The 23,642-nt window shown below is 47.9% G+C and overlaps 1 pseudogene; it reads right to left on the bottom strand.

Annotated features, from left to right (window-relative positions):
• Nucleotides 1-16,122: 16,122 nt before the first annotated feature.
• Nucleotides 16,123-18,722, bottom strand: LOC119360493 (annotated as a pseudogene).
• Nucleotides 18,723-23,642: the final 4,920 nt, after the last annotated feature.

The raw sequence follows: 23,642 nt of genomic DNA, 5'->3' as shown, positions 1-23,642 counted from the left end.
GACGTCAGTGGTCAACGGGACGGTCCAGGTCAAACCTGACCAGTGGGTCCCACGTGTCAGTGTTTTAGTCTAACTAACTATTAGTTAATACTAATCCTAGTTAAATAGAAGGGCTGGGCCCCACCTTTCATTGACCCAGGGGGTCAAACTGGGCCCACCCATGGTCAAACGGGTCAGCGGGGTCAAACTCGCCGGCGTTTAGCCACCGGCGAGGCCAAACGCGGTGGTGCGGTGCGGGTTTCGTGCTCCGGCGACCAAAAAGGCGGCAGAGGGCACCTACATGATGCTGGAGGCGAGCCGCATCCCGTGGTGGTGGTTGTTGGGCTCGGAGTCGCCGGAAACAACACCGGCGATGAGTTTGGCAGCGGTCGGAGCACGGACAAGCTCGGACTCGTTGCTAGGAGGCACGCTGAGGCACCTGGAGTAGTGCGTTGAGCTCCTGGGGGTGTGGTAGGACTAGTGGACAAGGTGGCGCGGCCGTTGAGTGGCCGGAGTCTCGTCGGCGACGAGCTCGGCGGCGGCGTGTGCGAGTGAGCTACGTGCAGTCGCTATGGGGCTTGAGAGAGAGAACAAAGAGGATGGAGAGGTGGCTAGGCTCATGGCGGTTGCGACGGAGTTGACGACAAGGTCGAGGATGAACTGCTGCGACGACGACGATCAAGGGGATCTCCGGCGGTGGCGGAGTCGAGCGAGGTCGATGCGGTCACTTCGGGGCACGCGAGCCCTTGGGGCTCGGCCTGCTCGACATAGAAGACGATGGTGGAGCTCGTGGACGCGGTCGGGTGGCGCAGAGACGGCGGTGGCTGCAGCTACAACGGCGGTGTGGTTGCGGCAGCGTCGGCAATGGCGGAGGGGAGCGAGGGAGAGAGGCAGGGGCGAATGGATGTGTCCAGGGGGTTCCGGGCGCGATGTGGAGGTCGTCCAGCCCGTCCCGCGGCGAAGCGGCAAGCAGGTGCCGTCGTGGAAAGCTCACGCTCGTTCGCGTTACCTCCCTGCCTGCCTGGCAGGGATGAAGCAGCTGGATGGCACGGGCCAGCACAGTGCTGGGCCGGGGTGTGGGTTAAGCCAGGTAAGAGGGTTTTCTATTTATTTCGGTTTTATTTGTTTCTGTAGGTTTGTTGTATTATGAAAAATACTTAGGCTTTTCCAAAAATCACCAAACTGCACATGGCCACTGTTTGGAATATATCCAGCAAGGAACATTTTAGTTTGGGATTATTTCAGCATTTAAAATATTTATATTATTTAAATGCCCAAATTCAAATAACTTAATGATTTAATCCAATGACCTTAGGATGACCTAGAAATTTGTGCATCACTTTTTGCAGAGGTTTAAGACCAAGGCAGAGGTGATGAACATTTTAGAAGGGCATTTCAGGTTCATTGAAAATATTTTTAGTAAACCATGCATGAAGTAGCTAGGGTGTGAAAAAAGTGTTATAAATAAGACACGTCTTTAGTACGCCGACCGAATATTCCCTTAAGAACGCTAGCTTTCGGCTTCACCCAGTCTGAGGTACACAATCGGAGTACCCGGCAGTAACAATCACAAAGGTGCTCCCTTTATTCCCTAGCCGAACTAACGGGAACATAGGGCATAAGCACAGGAGCCAGGCAACCCATCTTGGCCAAAACTTAAGTCATATCGATGCATATAATGGTAGGGAAAAGGCACATATGGAAAAAAGGACACATATGCGACGAGTGTTATGCTCGAAAAGTGATTGCAATAAGCTTCTGTATAAGAAGCCCCCAGGTATAATCATCGCATGTACATGAAGATTAGTGCGTCGCGAGTGTGTGGTCCAACCACACTAAAGCTTTAGAGCTACGAAAGAAAAAGCAAAAGAGAGCTAAGAAATAAATAGAAAACAACGAAGGGAAGGAGACGAACAAAGAGTTCGACGTTAGGCGTAGAATCTTCGGAGTCTGGACGCGTTCCATGGGTTCGGCTCAAGTCGATTATCTAATGCATCACGTAGGCGGTACGCTCCTCCGGTGAGAACTTTTTCAATAATGAAGGTACCCTCCTACTTGGGCTTGAGCTTGTCCTTTTTCTTCTCCCATAGGCGTAGAATGAGTTCACCAATATTATAAGTTTTGGCCCGTACTTCTCTGCTTTGATACCTGCGAGCCTGTTGTTGATAAAATGCGGAACAGGCTTTTGCGAAGTCGTGCTCCTCCTCCACGGCATCTAAATTGTCCTTTCGATCAAGCTCAGCTTCTCTCTCTTCATACATGCGCACCCTAGGTGAGTCATGAATAATATCGCAGGGCAATACAGCCTCTGCGTCGTACACCATGAAGAAGAGTGTGTATCCGGTAGTGCAATTCGGCGTGGTCCGCAGCCCCCAGATTACGGAGTCAAGCTCCTCGACCCAGAGCGTGTCTGATTCTTTTAGGGATCGCACTATTCTGGGTTCGATGCCTCTCATAATAAGACTGTTCGCTCGTTCGACTTGACCGTTTGTTTGAGGGTGATAGACGGAGGCGTAGTCGAGCTTAATGCCCATGTTGCCGCACCATGTTTTCACCTCATCGGCTGTGAAATTGGAGCCATTATCGGTGATGATGCTGTGGGGGACACCATAACGGTGCACACCCCCCGATATGAAGTCTATCGCTAGTCCGGATTCGTCCGTTGTAACTGGTTTGGCCTCTATCCATTTGGTGAATTTATCTACCATGACCAACAAATATTTTTCCTTATGGCTTCCTCCTTTAAGGGGTCCAACCATATCGAGCCCCTAGACCGCAAAAGGCCAAGTTATGGGGATTGTTTGGAGAGCGGTGGGCAGCATATGGCTTTGGTTGGCGAAGAGCTGGCAACCGACGCAATGTTGGATGAGGTCCTGTGCGTCTGCTCGGGCCATCGGCCAGTAGAAACCTGTACGGAAGGCCTTGCTTGCAAGGGCCCGAGCTGCGGCATGGTGGCCGCCGAGTCCAGCATGAATTTCAGCCAAGAGCTACCGTCCTTCCTCTTCGGAGATACATCTTTGAAGTACTCCAGTAGCTCTTTTCTTATAAAGCTTTCCCTCATGGACCTTGTAGGCTTTAGAGTGCCGCACAATGCAGCGTGCCTCATTTTGATCCTCGGGGAGTTCTTGCCTTTTAAGGTAGGCTAAGAAGGGTTCGGTCCATGGGGTGATGACAACCATGATGAGATGTGTCGAAGGTGTTATTTAGGTGGTCGAGCCCCCGATTATGCCAGTGTGTTCGGAATCTGGGGTTGTGGTCGGATCCGGACTAGTATTGTCGGTCTCCCCTTGCCACACCACAGATGGCTTGAAAAGCCTTTCCAGAAAGGTGTTAGGTTGGACGGATTCGCGCTTAGCGCTAATGCGGGCAAGGATATCCGCCGCTTGATTGGTTTCTCGAACCACATGATGAAACTCAAGCCCCTCGAATCGAGCTGACATTTGAAGGACGACATTATGATAAGCCGCCGTTTTCGGATCCTTGGCATCGAAGTCTCCATTTATTTGAGATATTGCAAGGTTTGAATCCCCATGCAATTCCAGGCACTGGATGCCCATGGAGACAGCCATCCGAAGACCATGCAACAGAGCCTCGTATTCGGCTGCATTGTTCGAGTCTGTGCATAATATTTGGAGTACGTATTGGACTGTATCTCCAGTGGGGGATGTTAGGACAATGCCTGCTACTAGACCTGCCAGCATTTTAGAGCTGTCGAAGTGCATGATCCAATTGGAGAATGCGCCATACTCTTTAGGGCGTTCGGCCTCTGTCCATTCGGTGACGAAGTCAGCCAGTACTTGCAATTTAATGGCTCGCCGTGGTTTATATGTAATGTCGAACGGGAGGAGCTCGATGGCCCACTTAGCAATACGTCCCGTTGCATCGCGGTTGTTTATTATGTCATTGAGTGGTACTTCGGAGGCCACCATGATTGAACACTCTTGAGAGTAGTGTCGTAGTTTCCGGGATGCCATGAAGACCGTGCATGCTATTTTTTGATAATGGGGGTACCGAGATTTGTATGGTGTGAGGACAGTGGATACGTAGTATACCGGCTTTTGAAGCGGGAACTTGTGTTCGTCCTCCTCTCATTCGACGACAAACACTGCGATCACAACTTGGTGTGTTGCAGCTATGTATCACAACATGGGTTCGCCAATGTTTGGTGCGGTCACGATTGGGTTGCTTGCCAGAAGAGCCTTTATTTCTTCCAGTCAGGTCGTCGCCGCATCCGTCCACTCGAAGTGTTTGGTTCGTCGAAGAAGGCAATAAATTGGTAATGCCTTTTCTCCCAATCTGGAGATAAAACGGCTTAAGGCTGCCACGCATCCACTTAATTTCTGGATTTGTTTGAGATCTGTTGGGGTAGCCAACTGTGACAAAGCTCGGATTTTAGCCGGGTTTTGTCACAGCCCTAGAGTTTGCTTGTAACTAGTGGCATTGCATCCATGCATCATGTTTAAATTTCATGAAACTTGAAATGGGGATTGATGCAAGACCTAGCACCAAATGAATTCAAATAGGTTCAAATAAAATCATTTTCAATGATCCCAAAATGCCCTTTGAAAATGTTCATGATTTCTGATAAAGGCGAAAACCTCTGCCAAAAATGATGAACATGTTTCTAGGCCATTCCTGGATTTATGAATTAAATCATAATGTATTTGAATTGGGGCATTTGAATTCTATATATATTTTAGATGCTCCAAATACTCTGGAATCATTTGTGGGCCTTCGGAATAAACCAACTAGTGTCCACAATTTGTCTCGAGAGTTTTTAAAAATGAATTAGCATTTTTACTAATTCAAAATAGAGGAATAAAAATAGAAAATAGAAACAGAATTAACAGAGGGAGACAAGGACTAACCTGGCGCCACCAACCGGCCCAGCTCCTGTGCTGGTCCAGCACTGTTGGCCCATCCCACTGCTATAGTGCCCCAGCCCAGCGCCGCCTCCTTCAACCTCGTGCGAGAAGGCACGAGGGCGTGTGCCTGTGGTGCGCCAGCACGCGCACGGCCACCGACGGCCACCTCCTACTTGTCGCTTTGCCCTGGCCCTCCCTGGCGCTGCCACGCACTCCCCTCGACCCTCTGCACTTCTCCCCTCTCTCCTTGGATCTCTCCCCCTCCTTTGGTTCTTGTCGGTGTCAAAACCGGCGGATCTCGGGTAGGGGGTCCCGATCTGTGCATCTTAGGCGGATGGTAATAGGAAGCAAGGGACACAATGTTTACCCTGGTTCGGGCCCTCTCGATGGAGGTAAAACCCTACTTCCTGCTTGATTAATATTGAAGATATGAGTAGTACAAGAGTAGATCTACCACGATATCGTAGAGGCTAAACCCTAAGAGCTAGACTATGATGGTATGATTGTAATTGTGATCGGCCTTCTAAGGACCATCCTCTCAACTTTATATAGACACCGGAGAGCTAGGGTTTACATGGAGTAGGTTACAAGGAAGAAAATATAATATCCGGATCGCCAAGCTTGTCTTCCATGCAAAGGAGAGTCCCATCCGGACACGAGCTGAAGTCTTGAGTCTTGTATCTTGACGCTCCTATAGTCTGGACGATGTGTATAGTCGGGCTGTCCGGATACCCCCTTATCTAGGACTCCCCCAGTAGCTCCTGAACTAGGCTTCAATGACGATGAGTCCGGCGCGCAGTCTTGTCTTCGGCATTGCAAGGCGGGTTCCTTCTTCCGAACACTCCAAGGTTATAATGAAACACGTAGGCCGTGTCCGGATCTGCAAAATGATCTTCACATACCATCGTAGAGAGAATGATACTTCAGCTGAGAACCTTTTAGACGACGTGATATGTCATTACGGTCAGGTTATTATTCAAACCGTTTTTCTTTTCACAACCAGCCAGAGCGCGTATTCCGAGGCGGTTTCCTCGACACGTCTTGTCAAAACAGAGATCATGTCCCCTTATCACGGGATTCTCATCAATACGGGTATGGGTAATCCCCCCATGCCATTAATCATGGCGCTTGGTAAGTAAGCGATTCTCAACAGGCTAGTGGGAGGCGCACCGCTTTCGTCGCCTCTATAAAAGGATAAGAGTTCCCCATTCTTACCCACACCTTCTTCCTCCTCTGCCCACTCTTGCCTCCTTGAGCTCCGACGCCCTAGTCTTCTCCGCACAGCTAAACATGTCCGGAGCAGTAGGCAAATGGGTGGCTTCCACCGTGAAGGAGAAGAACATCGCAAGTCTTCGGGCGGCCGGATAATTGGCCGCAGACATAGCACACTGGCTACCAGACGGCGGGCAGGTCATCCCAACTCCACGACCCCACGAGAGGGTCGTGTTCCTTGCCCACTTCGTCCGTGGACTGGATTTTTCACTCCACCCCTTCGTCCACGGGCACATGTTCTACTACGGGCTAGATTTCCATGATCTAGTCCCTAACTTCGTCCTCAACATCTCGGCGTTCATCATCGTATGTGAGGCTTTCCTCCGCATCAAGCCTCACTTCGGCTTGTGGCTGCAAACCTTCTACGTAAGGCCGAAGATCGTGAGCGGCCAGCAAGCAGAGTGCGGAGGAGCCATGGTGGGCAAAATTCCTAACGTCACCTGGCTCGATGGCTCCTTTGCAGAAACTGTGAAGGGGTGGCAATCGGGGTGGTTCTATATCACCGAGCCGCGCGACACCGACTGGGCGGCGGCCCCCGAGTTCCGATCTGGAACCCCTATGCGGCTCACCTCCTGGGAACAGAAGGGCCTGTTATGGGGTGAATCTACAGAGCTGACCAGACTCATCAACTGCATCAAGGGCATGAAGGACAAGAACATCAAGCTTGTCAACGTGATCCACGTCATGCTTGTTCGCCGGATTCTACCGTGCCAAAGGCGGGCATTTAATCTATGGGAGTTCGTCCCAGTCGAACACCAGACGCTCCAGAGGCTCTACGGCATGAAGCACAAAAACGCGTGGAAGGTGTTGTTCAAGGCCTCCGAAGTACCTCCTCTTTATGCAAGGCAAACATGTGGAGGAGGCGTTTCTTTTACTTACCCGAGTCCGGAGCTCTCCAGGGGCATTCGCAGATCTGCCACACAGCGTATCAGATGCCGTGGAGTTCTACCATGCCAAGGAGGGGAGCTCAACAGAGAAGCTGTTCTGGTCCCAGTATGCAGGGGCCAAACATTCAACGCCTCTGAGTGACCAACTGAAGCAGTTGGTCGAACTCCACAAGGCGGCCGAAGTGGCTATGAAGGATCTCATAGTCCAGATATGGCCTGGTGAGCTTCTGCCCACCAGCTACTTCATCCTGATCAAGCGGATGGTGGATGCCGGAAGTCATCAAGAGATCCATTTGCATTGAGGGTGCCCGCCGGGCCCTTTCCCGTGCAAAGGTGCATTGGGGCAAGCTGGATGCGGAGAAGCTGTTGAAGGACGGGCCGCCAGAGGGCAAGCCGCATCGCGTCCCCGAGAAGTATTATGATGGCGTTATGAAGGGTGCTTGCCTCGTGGCCGATGAATGTACCAAATACATAATTTTTGAATGAATTCACCTCTGTCATGTTTGTAATTTAAAGACGAAGTTACTTGCACTATGTAGCACTTTGGTTATTTAAAATATTACCTTCTATGCGGCTGTTTATCAAATTCTAAAAGTAGGCCTGTCGTTGGCTTCCGCCCCCGTGTAACTAGTACTAGGGTGTTCGTGGAAAACCCGGACACTCTTTATCCAAATGTTTGGTCCCTTAAGGAGGTGTCCAGTGCAGCGAACAAGGCGATCGGACTATACGACTTTATAACCTTCACTTAGCCATAGAAGTCTACAATTTTAAATTTCGGCTAAGCCCCTAGAATCCGTAAGGCCGAATTGGGGTGCTATACACGCCTATATCGGACAAAGCCAAATTATCACCTAAAGCCAAAAAATCTTTAAGGATTTTAAGACCTCTCAAACAGCGACCATCTCTCGCCACATCATGCCAGTTAGTTTTGTGCTTTCTCTACTGAGGTGCTCGTCCGGAAGAACCAGGGCACAATCGCAGTAGTTCTCCCTGCGCTACCTTAGCCGAATTAACGGAACGTAAGGCACCAAAACAAGGGAGCCGGGCTATCCCAACTGTAGACCCAAGACATGATTCGAAGCTGATGCATATAATGCTATAAGTTCGGGGTGCCGCACTAATGAAAGTGTTCGGACTTTTCTTGTTGTATTGTCGGGCGTCATAAGAAGCCCCTGGAGAACTAAGCGTACCAAAGTGTATGGATGCAAAATCAAATAGACATTTGTAAAAAAATTCTCAAATAAGAATAATAAGCTGACGGTATATATGGTCTCCGATTGAGGAATAATACGTTTAAGCGTATGTTTACAATGAATGCATTAAGCGGAGACAAATAGGATTATTTGAAATATCCTATCCAGGGGCAGGCTACGTACAGATAGATAAAGCAGAAACAACGATCGTAAATAGATTCCACCTGGGTGTTTCCTGCTGTGCCCAAAGCCTGTTGCCTCCTGGGTTTCCTCTCCTATGTAAGTCCGACAATCCGGCTCTTCTGGAGAAGCTGCACTAAAGCAATGTCCTTAAGGGTAAATGGAAAGGTTACGAAGCGATACCATACTATTGACTGGGCCACTGCTACGCCTCCGCCTATGCCCATGGTATTTTGAGTGCGTAATTGTGTACGCGTGGCACGGATGCAGCTTTGATGGGATTTGAGCGGAGGCCAGACTGCTAGTCGTGCTCTTGGCGTGCCTGTTGATCCTGTTGCGGGGTGTTCCGCCCTCGCTTGACGGAGCTTGAGGTTGTCGTCGCCGGATTGGTGGTTTGCCGGAGGAGGCCGCATTGTACTTCGACCGCAAGGGCTGCCGTGTGCTCTTCTGTACGGAGAGAGCGGTCCATATTTCCGTTGACTGTTATGACCCTGCGCAGGCCTGGAATCTTGAGCTTGAGGTATGCATAGTGTGGTACCGCATTGAATCTAGCGAATGCGGTTCGTCCGAGCAGTGCATGGTAACCACTGCGGAAAGGGACGATATCAAAGATTAGCTCTTTGCTTTGGAAGTTATCCGGAGATCCGAAGACCACTTGCAATGTTATAGAGACCGTACAGCGGGCGTCTACTCCAGGAATGACACCTTTAAAGTTGGTTTTGGTGGGCTTAATCCTTGAAAGATCGATGCCCATTTTGCGCACTGTGTCCTGATAAAGCAGGTTCAGGCTGCTGCCTCCATCCATAAGGACTCTTGTGAGGTGAAATCCGTCTATGATTGGGTCTATAAACAATGCGGCTGAACCGCCGTGACGGATGCTAGTAGGATGATCCCTACGATCAAAGGTGATCGGACAAGCTGACCATGGGTTGAATTTGGGGACGACTGGCTCCATCGCGTAGACGTCCCGTAGTGCTCGCTTCCGTTCCCGCTTTGGGATGTGGGTTGCGTAGATCATGTTGACCATTTTCACCTGTGGGGAAATTTCTTCTGTCCCCCCATGTTCTTGTTTTCGGCGTTTATTATGCCGAGGCTCCTCGTCATCGTCGCTGTGCAGCCCCTTGTCCTTGTTTTCGGCGTTTATTTTGCCGGCCTATTTAAATACCCAGCAGTATCTATTGGTGTGGTTGGCTGGCTTGTCCGGGGTGCCATGAATTTGGCATGAGCGCTCCAGTATACGATCTAGACTAGACGGACCCTGATTGTTGTGTTTGAATGGCCTCTTCCGCTGACCGGATTTGGACCAGCTGAATCCAGCATTGACTGTCGTGTCTTCGGTTGTGTCGCCGTTGTTCCGTCGCTTGTGTCTGTTGCACCGTAGCTTGTCATTGTTGTCATGGACGTCTGACGTGCCAGAATGTGGCGTAGTGCTGCTGCAAGCCAACCAACTGTCCTCGCCCGCGCAAAAGCGGGTCATTAGTGTCGTGAGAGCTGCCGTAGACTTGGGTTTCTTCTAGCCGAGGTGTCGGGCGAGCCACTCGTCATGGATATTATGCTTGAAGGCTGCCAGGGCTTCGGCGTCCGGGCAGTCGACTATTTGGTTCTTTTTAGTTAGGAACCAAGTCCAGGATTTCCTAGCTGATTCTCCGGGCTGTTGAGTAATGTGGCTCAAGTCATCGGCATCCGGAGGTCGCACATATGTGCGTTGGAAGTTGTCAAGAAATGCGTCTTCCAGGTTTTCCCAACTGCCAATGGAATTTGCGGGCAGATTGTTTAGCCAGTGCCGGGTGGGTCCTTTGAGCTTAAGGGGAAGATAGTTGATGGCATGTAGATCATCTCCGCGGACCATGTGAATGTGGAGAAGGAAATCTTCGATCCATACCGCGGGGTCTGTTGTGCCATCGTATGACTCGATGTTTACGGGTTTGAACCCTTCTGGGAATTCATGATCCATCACTTCATCGGTGAAGCAGAGGGGGTGTGCGGTGCCTCTTTGCCGGGCTATGTCGTGACGCAGTCCAGCTGCGTCTGACTAGTTATATTCGGCCCGACCGGATTTACAATTAGTGTATCCGGTATGACGGTCATAGTCATGTGCTGCGGTGAGCCCCCGTGATTCATAGATCGATCTTGGTTGTCCTGCAGCGTTATCCAGTTTATCGCGCAGGTCCTGAGTATTGCCCCGGGCCGTGGTAAACTAGTGCGGGGGTGGGGGATGGTATTCGGGCTGATATGCCGATTTAGCCCGACCTCGAGGCGGCCGGTCTGCCGTGTGGCGCTCGAGTCCATATTCCTCGGTGTCCATGACTTCTGTCCATCTATTTGTGAGCAGATCTTGATCAGCTTGAAGCTGCTGCTGCTTCTTCTTCTGGCTTCTCGCAGTGGCAATAAGCCGACGCTTGAAGCGCTCCTGCTCGGGGGGTCTTCAGGTACGCCGAACTCGTCGTCGCCGAGGCTAATCTCGTCTTCGAAGAGGGGCATGTAGTTGTCCTCCTCCGGATACCCGTCTGTCGCCTGTTCATCTGGGCTGTCATGCCCATCATCCTGTTTGGCCTGCTCGAAGGCGGGCTATTCGGGGTTGTATTCATCGTCGGCACTGTCCGGATTGTCTTCGTCTCCGGTGCCGGTATTGCCTTGGCGGGGCTTGGAGTGGCGCGGGTGATGCCCATGCTTTTCTTTCTTCTTGGAGGGGTTATCCCCCGTTGCCTCATCGCCATTGGTTTCTTTGGGAGTGTCCACCATGTATATATCGTATGAAGAGGTGGTTGTCCACCGCCCTGTGAGCGGTGGCTCCTGTACGTCTCCTGCATCGTCGTCCATACCGTCGATGTCTTTGAAGTCGAAGTCGCGCACGTTGGTTAAATCATCGATCGTGGCGACGAAGTGGGTGGTGGGTGGGCAGCGAATTCCTTCGTCGCCTCCTTCCCACTCAAGCTGGACATAGTTCGGCCCAGAGCCTCCTGACAAAGAGAGAGACTTTAATGAGTTCAGCATGTCGCCAAAAGGCGAGTGCTGAAAGATGTCCGTAGCGGTAAACTCCATTACCGGAGCCCAACCTAGCTCGGCTGGCTCGAGAGAGTGCGGACATGAGCCAACAACCGGATATGAGTGTGGGGGCCAGGGTTACAAGCCTCCACAGAGGTGAGACCTGTGTTCGGCTCCACCGCTAATGAGTGTGCGGCCTGCGGGGCTAGGCCCAGCCCTCCGTCCACAGGCAACGCAACCTGCCCCAGATTTAGATCTGGGGCTGCTACAGGGATGATGTCCCGAGAATCGTCCGACAGCAGGTCTAGGCCGTGCTCGTCGTGACTTTCCGGCGCTCCTGGCACAGGATCGAATCCGTCGAAGATCAAGTTTCCGCGAATATCTGCCGTGTAGTTCAAGTTTCCGAATCTGATCTGGTGGCCAAGGGTGTAGCTGTCGATCTGCTCCAGGTGGCCAAGAGAATTGGCCCACAGTCCGAAGCCGGCGAACACAAAGATCTGTCCGGGGAGAAAAGTCTCACCCTGGACCGTGTTGTCGACGATTGAAGACACCATCAAGCCTCGAAGCAAGGGCACAGAGGAACTCTCAATGAAAGCACCAATGTCAGTGTCAAAACTGGCGGATCTAGGGTACGGGGTCCCGATCTGTGCGTCTTAGGCGGATGGTAACAGGAAGCAAGGGACACAATGTTTACCCAGGTTCGGGCCCTCTCGATGGAGGTAAAACCCTAATTCCTGCTGGATTAATATTGAAGATATGAGTAGTACAAGAGTAGATCTACCACGAGATCGTAGAGGCTAAACCCTAAGAGCTAGCCTATGATGGTATAATTGTAATTGTGATCGTCCTTCTAAGGACCATCCTCTCCGGTTTATATAGACACCGGAGAGCTAGGGTTTACATGGAGTCGGTTACAAGGAACGAAATATAATATCTGGATCGCCAAGCTTGTCTTCAACGCAAAGGAGAGTCCCATCCGGACACGAGCCGAAGTCTTGATTCTTGTATCTTGACGCTTCTATAGTCCGGGCGATGTGTACAGTCCGGCTGTCCGAATACCCCCTTATCCAGGACTCCCTCAGTTCTTCCTCCCTCGCCTTTTCTCCACCTCACCGAACCACGCCGCCGCCGCCGATGAACACCACCGCGGCCACAACCACTCCCTCTCTCCCTCTTCGCGTGCCCGAGCTCCGCATCGTCACCCTCTTCATCCACGCCGAGTCAGGAAACCGGGGAAGCACCGCGTCGCCATCCTGGATATCTTCTTCAACCTCGGTGCCGGCGATCCCCGCCGCTTGATTCTCCATCGTCAGGCCTTCCTTGAGATCGCTGAGACCCTCGCCCGACGCACTGTGAGCTCCTTCTCTTCCCCCCCCCCCTAGCCCGCCGTCGTTTCCTCCCTCTACCACGCTAGTCGCCCGAGCCGTGAGCTCACCGCCGCTGGACTTCGAGCCACCGTGGCCAGAGGCCATTTCAGTCTCGTCCAAGCACCGCTACATGCTGAGCATGTTCCCAGAAACCCAACACCACCGTCGGCTAGTTCGCCCGTGCCCTGCAGCGTCGTTGTCGAGCTTGCCCGAGCTCCGGCCGCCGCGCTTGCCGTCACCGCTGTCACTACGGTGCACCCCAGTGCGAGCTGATGGCTCTGTTGGATGCGGACGAGCACCAGCGTCTCACAGGACCAAACCGCTCTCAAAACCGTGGCCTACAGCTCGATCCTGAGCGTCACCGCCGCGAGCCGTGGTCGTCGTCGTTTAATCGCCGGCGCGTCCGACGTGGCCACGTGATTAGCGGCTAATCACCCCACTAAACAACCCCCTGAGCCAATGACACATGGGACCCATGCCCTAATTAACTCCAATTTTATTTCTGTTTAGGATTAGATTAAGTATAGTGGGCCCATACTGTCAGGATTGACCTGCCCAGTCAGCGTTGACCTGGTCCCACTGGTCAGCCTCTGTTTAGGCCTTGTTACACTAACATGCGGGACCCATAGGTCAGGTTTGACCCAGAACGGTCTGTTGACCAGTGACGTCAGCATGACGTGTTGCTGATGCAGTAATGTCTTCTGGGATTATAAATAAATCAAAAATGATTTATTTATTTCAGAAAATGTTCAAATTTCTAAAAATCATAGAAAATCAACCGTAACTCCAAATAAGATAAATTATATATGAAAAATGATCAGAAAAATACAATATATCCATCTGTACCATTTTCATGCATGTTAGAACAACCTACAGCTGTTGTTTAGTACAAATCATATAAAGGTCATTTCAACCATCATATATGGAGTTTGAATTTGAATCTTTGATTCAAATCAACTTCATTTAACCTATTGCTAGTTGCATTAGCTCAAATCACAGCATATTAACTTGTCATGATCATGCATCATATTCTGCATTGCATTGATTGTGTTCTTCCTTGTTTGCCGGTGTCTGTTCCCTCTCAGTAAACGACGTGCCGACGATGAGTTCGATGACACCGATGAAGAACTATACTATCTTCAGAAGTGCCAGGAAAGCAAAACCCCGTTATTCATTCCGATACAATCCCACTCTCGCGCTCCTGCTCTCTTTTACTGCATTAGGACAACAATGACTCCACTATTACATGATGTGGTAGTTGAACCCCTTTCCTCTGCATGACCTGTCATTGCCATAGTAAATAGATGAAACCCACTAGCATGAGTAGGAGTTATTTGAGCCCTGATGTGCCTACTCGTTCATGCTTGTTTGTCATGCCTGCTACTGCTTAGAGTTGAGTCAAGTCTGATTCATCTAGGATGAATTGGAGGTGTGTGAACATGTCCTACTATGTGTGAGCTAAGTGTGTGAACACGATTTGGTAAAGGTAGCTGTGAGAGGCCATGTAGGAGTACAAGGTGGGTTGTCTCATTGCAGCCGTCCTCAGGAACTGAGTTCTGTGTTTGTGAAACATGAACAGCTACTACCACGCATTGGAATGCTTAAGTGCCCCTCTCGACTTATTAATCAACTCGATCTCTGTCCAGGAGTTGCAACTAGTTTCTGGTGTTTGTAGGCAGTGCTAGTAGTCTACCAAGTTGCACCCGGTACAGGTGGGCTTGGGACAGACTAGGCACAGTGGCCCAGTGTACCAAGTTACACTAGGATGGTGGGCTTGGGAACCCTGCACACATTGTTTGGGGCCGTGGGTGACACCCCGGCCGGATTTCCTTGCGGATGGAACCCGAATAGGCAATAAACCTAGACAAGACACTTGTGTGGTTAGTCAGGTCCTGGCCGACACCCTCGCTAGGCTTCCGCTTGAAGGTTGCCGAGTACATGTCATGTAAACGGCGATAAGTGGTGAGAGCGTGTGTGAAGAAGTACACCCCTGTAGGATTAACATTATCTATTCGAATAGCCGTGTCCGCGGTAAAGGACTTCTGGGTTGCCTGTACAGTTCATAGACAAGTGAAAGTGGATACTCTAAAATATGCAAGATAAGTGTGAGCGCTATGGATGGCGTTCTCGTAGGGAGACGGGCGCGGATCCATAGTGGTGTATTGATATGGTGAATGTGTGGACTCGTGTGCGCCACCTCAAAAGAGTTACTTGCAGTCATAGTTCAGGATAGCCACCGAGCCAAAGCTGGCTTGCTGCAGTTAAACCCCATCACCCCTTTGTTGATAATGGTGCATATGGTAGTTAGTTCTGATGTAATTCTTGCTGGGTACATTTGTACTCACGTTGCTTAATTTATGTTTTTGTAGAGAGACTTCAGTCTCGCTAGTAGTTCCACGTGGACTTTGACGTTTAGCTTGTTACCTCAGCTACGATCTTGTGCCCTCGGCAGGATCTAGTAGATAGTCAAGCTTCTTAGCCTTTTTCATTTGTAGATGTCGGTACTCAAACATGTTAAGCTTCCGCTTGTGCTTTGACTTGTGTGCTCTGAATGTTGGGTCATGAGACCCATGTTTCTAATATCTCGCTCCTCGGAGCCTATTGAATAATGTACTTGAGTTGTAGAGTCATGTTGTGATGCCATCTTGTATTTGCACATATCGAGCATATTGTGTGTATGTTATTGAAATGCTTGGTATGTGTGGGATCTAACTATCTAGTTGTTTATCCTTGGTAGCCTCTCTTACCGGGAAATGTGTCCTAGTGCTTCCACTGAGCCCTGGTAGCTTGCTACTGCTCTGGAACACTTATGCTGGCCGGCATGTGTCCTTCTTCGTTCCTGTGTCTATCCCTTCGGGGAAATGTCATGCGGTGTCTATCGGAGTCCTGTTAGCCTGCTACAGCCCGGTTTACCGGAGTCCTGCTAGCCCAGTTGCTACAGCCCAGATTGAGTCGCTGATGACCGACACGTTCGTTGTTGGGTCATGTATGCCAGTCCCTGTAAGTTAGTGCCACTTTGGGTTCACGACTAGCCATGTCAGCCCGGGTTCTTTGTCATATGGATGCTAGCGGCACTATCATATACGTACACTACTAGGGAAAAGGCTACTAGTAACGCGAGTAAATTGGCTACTAGTAGCTTGGGTACCCACGCTACTAGTATCGCGCTACAGCTAAAAGTTAGTAGTAGCGCGGGTGCCACCCACGCTACTACTATATGGAACCCACGCTTCTAATAACAAAGTAGTAGTAGCGCATCTATTATACCACACGCTACTAGTATCATAAATACTAGTAGCGCACATTTTCCCCCACGCGACTACTAAAGAATTAGGAATTAAAAAAATAAAAATTAGATGCAATATTCATGGATGAAGATCAGAGACACGTCCAGTGCAAAATAAATTAAGGTCACAGGACCATTTTAACACTTGCACGTTCATGGGTGCAACATTGAACATCTCAACGGGAAGACATCACGAGATTCCATTTAACAGTAAACGCACACAACCAAATGTGGGTACCTTTCCTAGTGTTTCACCATTAGCCTAAACATACCACTTCTCTAGATGTATCTACCAAGGCTCGGAGTTTAGACGCCGGTGGACCCGAATTCTCCCTCCCCCCAAACTGTGGTATCGAAGTCCTCCACCTCAGTGACCTCCGGCGTCGCATTCACCTGGACAATCATCTGTGCGACGCAGTTGCCAGGCTTCACGGTGAAGTCCACCTCCGAGTGGTTGAAGAACACGACGCCCACCGGGCAGCGGTACTCCGCGTCGATCACCCCTGTGGCCACGTCGGGAAAGTGAAAAGTTGTTACTTCTCGTCAGCGTCCCAATCCAGTAGGGTATTTTCTTACTTTTTAGAACATGCACATGAATCAATAGTAATAGCCGGAGGCTGGTCCTTACTTGTTGCAAGAGACGTGAAGAAGGGCGGGTCCTTACTTGTTGCATGAGCGAATCAAAGGAGGATAGTGCCACGAGTCGTGAAGAACGCCGGGTCCCCTCCTTCTATAAATAGCTCAGGTGCCTTAAGTTGTAAGGAATCTTAATACAATGAACTCATAGTAATGCATAATAACAATAAAAAAGAAAAAATAACCATGAATCCTAAAGAAAAAGATTATTCTATGAGTCAGGTTGACAGTTTTGAGACACGAGAAAGGTTAATGTTGGTAACCGTATTCATTAACAAGAACAATAGGCCGAGATTTCTCAAATGACATTTGTTTCACCAATAATGATTAATGGCGAGGCATGTAAGATTTACCTGAGCAACATCAGCATACCCTCTTATCCTTACATGAACTTGAAGAAAAAGGTTCTTAGCTTTCTCCCTACTGACTAGTACAAGTGCAGCAGCACCGTCGTTGTACATTAAAAGATGAGAATGGCACTACAGTTACACTTCCAAGTAAACATTGCTTTACATAAATTATATTAACCATGGAGAAAGCCTAAAATTCGAGCTGAGAATTAATATGGCTTCAGTACACTCTTAAGATGATACATTTACTACTAAAGTTATACAGTATAGTTTGGCTGATGCTGCATACCGAAGGTAATCTGACTGTTTAAAAATAAAGCTACAATGCTACACTAAGCAGTATCATAATTCTGAATGAAATTGCGAGTTTAGAGGTATTAAACACACACACTTGAATCACAAAGTTCAATATCTACTAGCTTAAATTCAAATGCTTTAGTCAAGATTGTGATAGCATACTGGTACTAAGAGACAATAGTTCATACAGAAGAAGAGTTTTGGGGTCCTCAAATAATGCACACACCGGAATTAGTTCCCAATCAAATGCGCCTCTGTCTCGAGCTGCTATTCCATGCTCATTGCTCTGGATGGCATAAGCATCCAAGATGAAAGAACAACCAGGATTTGTTTATTCATTAGTGCTGATCTCCACGGGTAGCTAGCAGTGTATGCTGATGCACAATGCACACATCGAACCCTCGAAAAGCAAAATTTTTTTTGAGTGAACAACAAACCAAGAGACTACTCTCCCCTGAAAACAAACATTTTTTTGTGACTTTCATTCTCCATTACTACAAAAGCCAGAGAAACAAACATTTTTTTGTGATTTTTATTTTCTTTTGCTACAAAAGGCAGTAAAATGAACTAGCATTTTTTTGTGTTTTTTCCTGCGCTTCGAAGGACAATACATAGAGCAAGCAAACGGAATCCTCTCGAGATCTTTACTTTCTCCGTGGTGATTTGTGAACACCACTGCCAGCCTACATATATGAAGTAATTCTTAGAAAATGTATACGTGGAGTATCAATGATTATTGTTTTAAATGATGAGAAAGATATATGTCTTGTGCGTGCAGATTGGTAATTAAATTTATTTTTTACAGTTGATTGACAATTCCTGTTATTTAATCTAGTCTAGAAAGTGAAAAAAGACAAGGAGCATATGCACCTTGATTCCCACAGGTGAAGATACACTGCTAGCTTATCTCAATCTGAATACTATGGTTTCTACAAAATTGTAGTTTTGAAAACTGTGAGGTGTTTGGCTAAACCAACAACAATAGTTTCATATTCACTTGTATTCCTGATACAATGTTTTTTTCTAACTTCAGAAAAAGAGATCCAGACCTCTTTTTTCTCAAACTGTCAGCTTGGTTTGTAACTTGAAAGCACAATTATCAAGATGGCAAACTACGCCTCTGCATACCATGCTCCACACTAGTTAAACATGATACCGAATTTTTCGAATACTGCGGTATTTTAAAAACTACACTGCCAATCTAGGCCTTATTGCATATAAGATTATAAGTTTCATAATGTAATTTCGTCCAAAGCATTGAGATTCAGAGATCAGGGGATGACGGGTTGAGGTACCTCTCTGAGCTAAGCAGGGGTGACGAATTTCATCCAAAGCATTAATATAGCATGCTACCAATACCTGCAAAATTTCACACAATCAGCAAAAACACTTACCTAACACCTGTACAGAACCATGCCCGTACATCTGTTCTCATTTTCACATGGTTTGTCCTGCCTTCAGAAACTGCCATGAAGGGAGGCCATGTGAAGCTCATAAATAGGCAAGGACTGAACTATATGCTTCTGAATGATCCACGACTCAGCCAACATGGACTCTTGTGTAACAAAAAATGGCAATTTCTATCATGGAGGGCACATGCATACTGCATGTATGTTAAGTTCGCAGGCTAAACATTTTCCCTTATGCTCAGGCTAATTAACAGGAGGCATACCCCAATGTCTTCAGCAACTCAAGAAAAATTGCATATCCTTGATTGAAAAAGAATGTGTTAAACTGAGGGATAGCGAGATGATTGGAGATCTGAAGTTCTGACGCAGCTCGGGATTCTCACTGCTAGAGCAGCTCAGGATTAATCTCACCGCTTTCTTCGTCATCGGAAACGCCTTCCGGCCCCGACAGCGCCTGCGGGAGGGATCTGTACGCGTGCCTCGTCCTCAGCCACGACGTCCTCTCCCTCGTCGTCTTTGCCATCGTGCTGCTCCACTTCTCGGTGAGGCTGACGGCCCGCACCGACGACTCCGCGGCCGATGGGTGGAAGAGCCGCGTGCTGCTCCTCCTCGCCGTTTGCCTCTCCGCCGCCGCCTTCCCCCTCGCCGCCTGAAGGCAAGGGTGCAGGCCTTGAGGCACGGATCTGGGAGGAGGGTATGGAGGGGCGGAGTTTGGGGTGATTGGGGGCGTATTCCGCGCGGCCGGAGCTCGCCGGAACTGGCCGGTGTGGGTGCTGGCGGGGCGAGGAGGTCGTGGGGGATATGAGTCAACTGAGGGGTGGGGTGAGGTTGGAGAGAGAGAGAGTTTGGTGGGGTGGGAGTGGATGTTTTTCTTTAGGATCGGGGTGGGAGTGGTGCGCCAAGGGAGGGATACGCTCAGTAGTAGCATGGGTATCTTACTTGTGCTATTGCTATTCACTTAGTAGTAGCGCGGGTTTATACCCCTTGCTACTATTACGGCATGTCCCGATAGAGACCGCTTAATAGTAGCGAGTGGTAAAAACCTGCGCTACTACTATCAACTTAGTGGTAGCGAGGGGTAAAAACCCGCGCTACAAGTAAGTAGTAGTAGCGAGAGGTATAAACCCGCGCTACTAGTAAGTGTCTGTCTATAAGCTTTTTCCTAGTAGTGGTAGCCAAAAGGCGCAAACGGTCCCAGGCCAGATAAGGTGGCACCCGTGGGAATACCGTGCATGAGGCCGCAAAGTGATATGATGTGTTACATGCTAAATCGGTGTGACTTAGGATCGGGGTCCTGACAGCTTTGGTATCAGAGCTTGACTGCCTGTAGGATTACCAAGCCAAACTGGTCGAAGTTGAGTCTAGAAATTCTTTAGTTATATAAGGGAATTGATTGTGGGATGGAACGTAAGGCTCTTTTTACTCCTTATACCTCATGCCCTTCTGATCTGAGTCATCTTATCCTTCCTACGGGGTTAAGGAACTAGGCGCTCTCTTCCTTCTATCAGAATCACATGTTACTAATCCGTAGAATCTTAGGATTGTTGGTTTCAGGCCTCAGTTTAGTTTCTACTACTTTTAGTATGTTGTCAGCTGAACCAGAACCTTGATATGATGTTGTTAAGTGTCAATGCCAAACTTTGTGAATGTCTCAAATCTTTTCGAGCCTTTACAACTGTTATGTTGTCCGAGTCATCCCAGGTTTCTAAACAATCTGAAGCATTTGCAAATTCCTTCCTACCGTTCTGAAGTTCCTTTGTGACAGATCAACCACACTAATTAGTGTGTTGAGGTACTTTACTGCCTCGACATTTATGCTGGAGCTATTATTATGACCCTAGGTGTCCAGAGTATCACCTAGTATTCTAGCCATGTTTTGTGTTCCCAGTGTGATCATTCTGGCCGTCATCCTCGAAAACATCCCGTGATGCAATTTAGTTAGTAGGTATTCTATTACTGGGTTTTTGAACCCGAGATTCAGGCTACTTACTTCGTGTTGATAGTGTTTGCTAGTTCCTTTAGGATATTATCAACCTTTGCGATAGTCCTCGAGGTCTGTGGTATTTCCTTCTTCCAATACCATGAACCAATATGGCAGAAGCTCTTTGAACCAAAAGATCACAATAAGAGCGCTCTTAATGGGTTCTCCATTCAAGAATTGTGAATCTGCCAGTCTTACCTTTCTGCATGGGTTATCCTGAAGAAATATGTTGCACTCGTTCGACATGCTAGTCCATGCATCCACAACTCAGAAAATCATATATTCTTTTGAGTTGTTCCTCTTTAGTTGTATTCTGACCCCCGTCTACCAATTGATAGTCAGGAGTAGTCGTGCATTCATGTTTATCGATGATTATTATTCTTGTGGTCCGTCAAGCCATTCTATCCGGAATGACTAGGAGAAACAAACTCCAGTACCTCTTCCATATCCAGGATTGGGTCAAAGTAGTTGTATCTCGCAGATCAAAATGCCAACCCAGCTTCTGGTCCGTTCCACCTTGAAGTATTACCATCTTTATATCAGGAATATCTTGGGAAGTGAACACCATCATATGAACTCTTGATACAGTGATACTTCTTGCCATCACTATTCACTCCTCGGTCCCCGTGTTGTTGTAACCGAAACGCCGACAAGTGAATCGTGATGTGTGTGTTCTATACTCCTAGCAACTCCGTTGCTTGATAGTCTAATGGACAACAAATTCATTCTTATCATGTTGGATCCCGAAACATCACCCTAAGGTTGATTGTGCTACCTAATCCACATTCCTGGTGCACTCTTAAATTGATGAGTTAAGATTTTTTCAAATCATAACTCATTTGATCATATCGTGTTGCCCTGAAAAGCAAGATTGTTCTCGAGCTTAGTAACATATCGGTGGTTTGTGATTTTCCGAATATCTTCTCGGAAGTGTTACCAGGTTGTCACCTGACCTCTATGTTGAGTTCGTGATCAAGTTGGTTTCTTGTAGCCACGCCTTTCTCCAAGAATCTATGTTGGATACCCCTGAGCATGTTGGTTAAGATAGACAACAACTTGGAGAGTTGGAAGATAAAAGCTTGTCCGACTTAGTTCATTCCAAAGGGATATCTTTGTGTGTATGTGTTGAATAAAGATGATATCTTTATTGATTGATCCTCGTGGTGAATTTTTGGACCTATTATCTTACCAAAACTTTGATTTGAGTGTGGGTTATCGTCAAATCAAATCAGAACCAATGATGTTCGTAATGTTGTCTTACTCATGGTTGATTCCTCAAGCATACACCATTACATCCTTTGGTCTGACCAATGCTATCACCTTGTTCACATGATTGTGGAATTCCATTATATGGAAATCTCGATGATTTGTTGTTGAGCCCATCGACAACATCCTTATCTCCTCCATGATTTTGTGGAATATTAAGCTAGTGTTGGAAACTTTATAAGCATTGCCTTCATGTTCCGTTCATGAAGCATACGTTCGGATGAAAGAAGTGACTTTAGTGACTTTATCTAATTCATGTGCACCTAGTGTAAGTTGCCGCCATGGATCCGAGAAAGATTGTTTTTTCTTCCTTTGGAGTCGTCCCAAGTCAGTCATGCATGTGCAAAGTATACTATGGTTTGGTAGATTAATTACCTCCATTCCATATGTATTCCCTAGCACACCAAGCAACTGATTGAGTTGTTCAAGGAGAAGAAGTTTCTTCTTAAGAGCAAGCCTTATGCAAGGACTTTGATATCCTCGGTGATGATTCCCATCCAGAACTCGGTAGTGTTTTATCATAAGACTACTATGTAGTCACGCTTGTCTTGGACATCATGTTCGCATGTATGTAGCAGAACCAGCTCATGTTTTGGAGCTTGCTATCATAGTTCTTATCCTGAGAATCTCGCAACGTCATCTTGTCGGTTTGTGTTGCAAACTTTCTTTTCCAGACATGTTGTCTAAAATATTCAGTTACCAACCTGATCTGAATCTCAGGCAGATATGATGGTTGGAACCTTTCCAAGATCTATGATGTAGGTCCCGACAAGGCTGATGTTCTGGCAGACACACCTAGCCGGAAGATCTATCATTGTAGTATCTTGATTGAGCAAGTCGACCATCTTCTCCATGAGGATTCCGAGTGACTTATTATGGAAGCTGTTCCTTATGGATCCTTTGTATTCCGAAGTCCGACCTTTACTTGATGGCCATGTCGATGCTTTTAAGCATGATCATGGTACCTAGAACCTCAAGGAGAACATTAGAAGAGGAGTGCTAAATGTCTCTCGGTCGATCCTCCAGATTTTGTTTCCTTGGCAACGTCAAGGTAAAATCTGAGAAAGTGTTGTCCTGCACTGCACCTGCATCCTCCATCTTTATTCATGATGGTAGTACGTTGTGGCCAGGATCCTTGGCACGGATGTTGGTAAGACCTTGATGAATATGGAAATGCTCAAGTTCGTGAGAGCATGCTCAGTCACTGGGTTATATTCTAGGTATGAATTGGAATATGCCCTCCGTTTGCCGAGTTGTTCTATAACCATCGTTTCCTTCCCGACCTGAGTATGCAATTTCTTCGAACTCTGTCAAACAATCATTTGTGAATTGCCTTAGCCTGGTAAGAAGAGTTTCAATGATTTGTGTATCAAAAGTAATTCTTTTTGCCACTTAAGGGATAATTCTATGAATCATCTCCTCTAAGGTGCCCCGTTATAGAATCATGGCAACTCAACTTCTCGCTACATTGACAACCGTTCTCCACCTTCTTAAGTGTGGAACTATCGCCTACCTAGTGAACCTTCGTCATTTGTTTCACTCCATCCCTCTAGTTGTATGTTCTGTGCCTCAGCTCAAGAGATGTTTCAATGTCTCATTTAGTAAGTTGATAGTGAGTTGCTCAATCTTCGAGAAGATCGACTCTATAGAGTTTCCCTTTCTTCTCATTGTCGTGTTGGATGAAGTTGT

Source organism: Triticum dicoccoides, chromosome 2B (assembly GCF_002162155.2).
Source record: "Triticum dicoccoides isolate Atlit2015 ecotype Zavitan chromosome 2B, WEW_v2.0, whole genome shotgun sequence".
Classification (NCBI taxonomy): domain Eukaryota; kingdom Viridiplantae; phylum Streptophyta; class Magnoliopsida; order Poales; family Poaceae; genus Triticum; species Triticum dicoccoides.
This window is presented reverse-complemented; position numbering and strand designations above follow the sequence as displayed.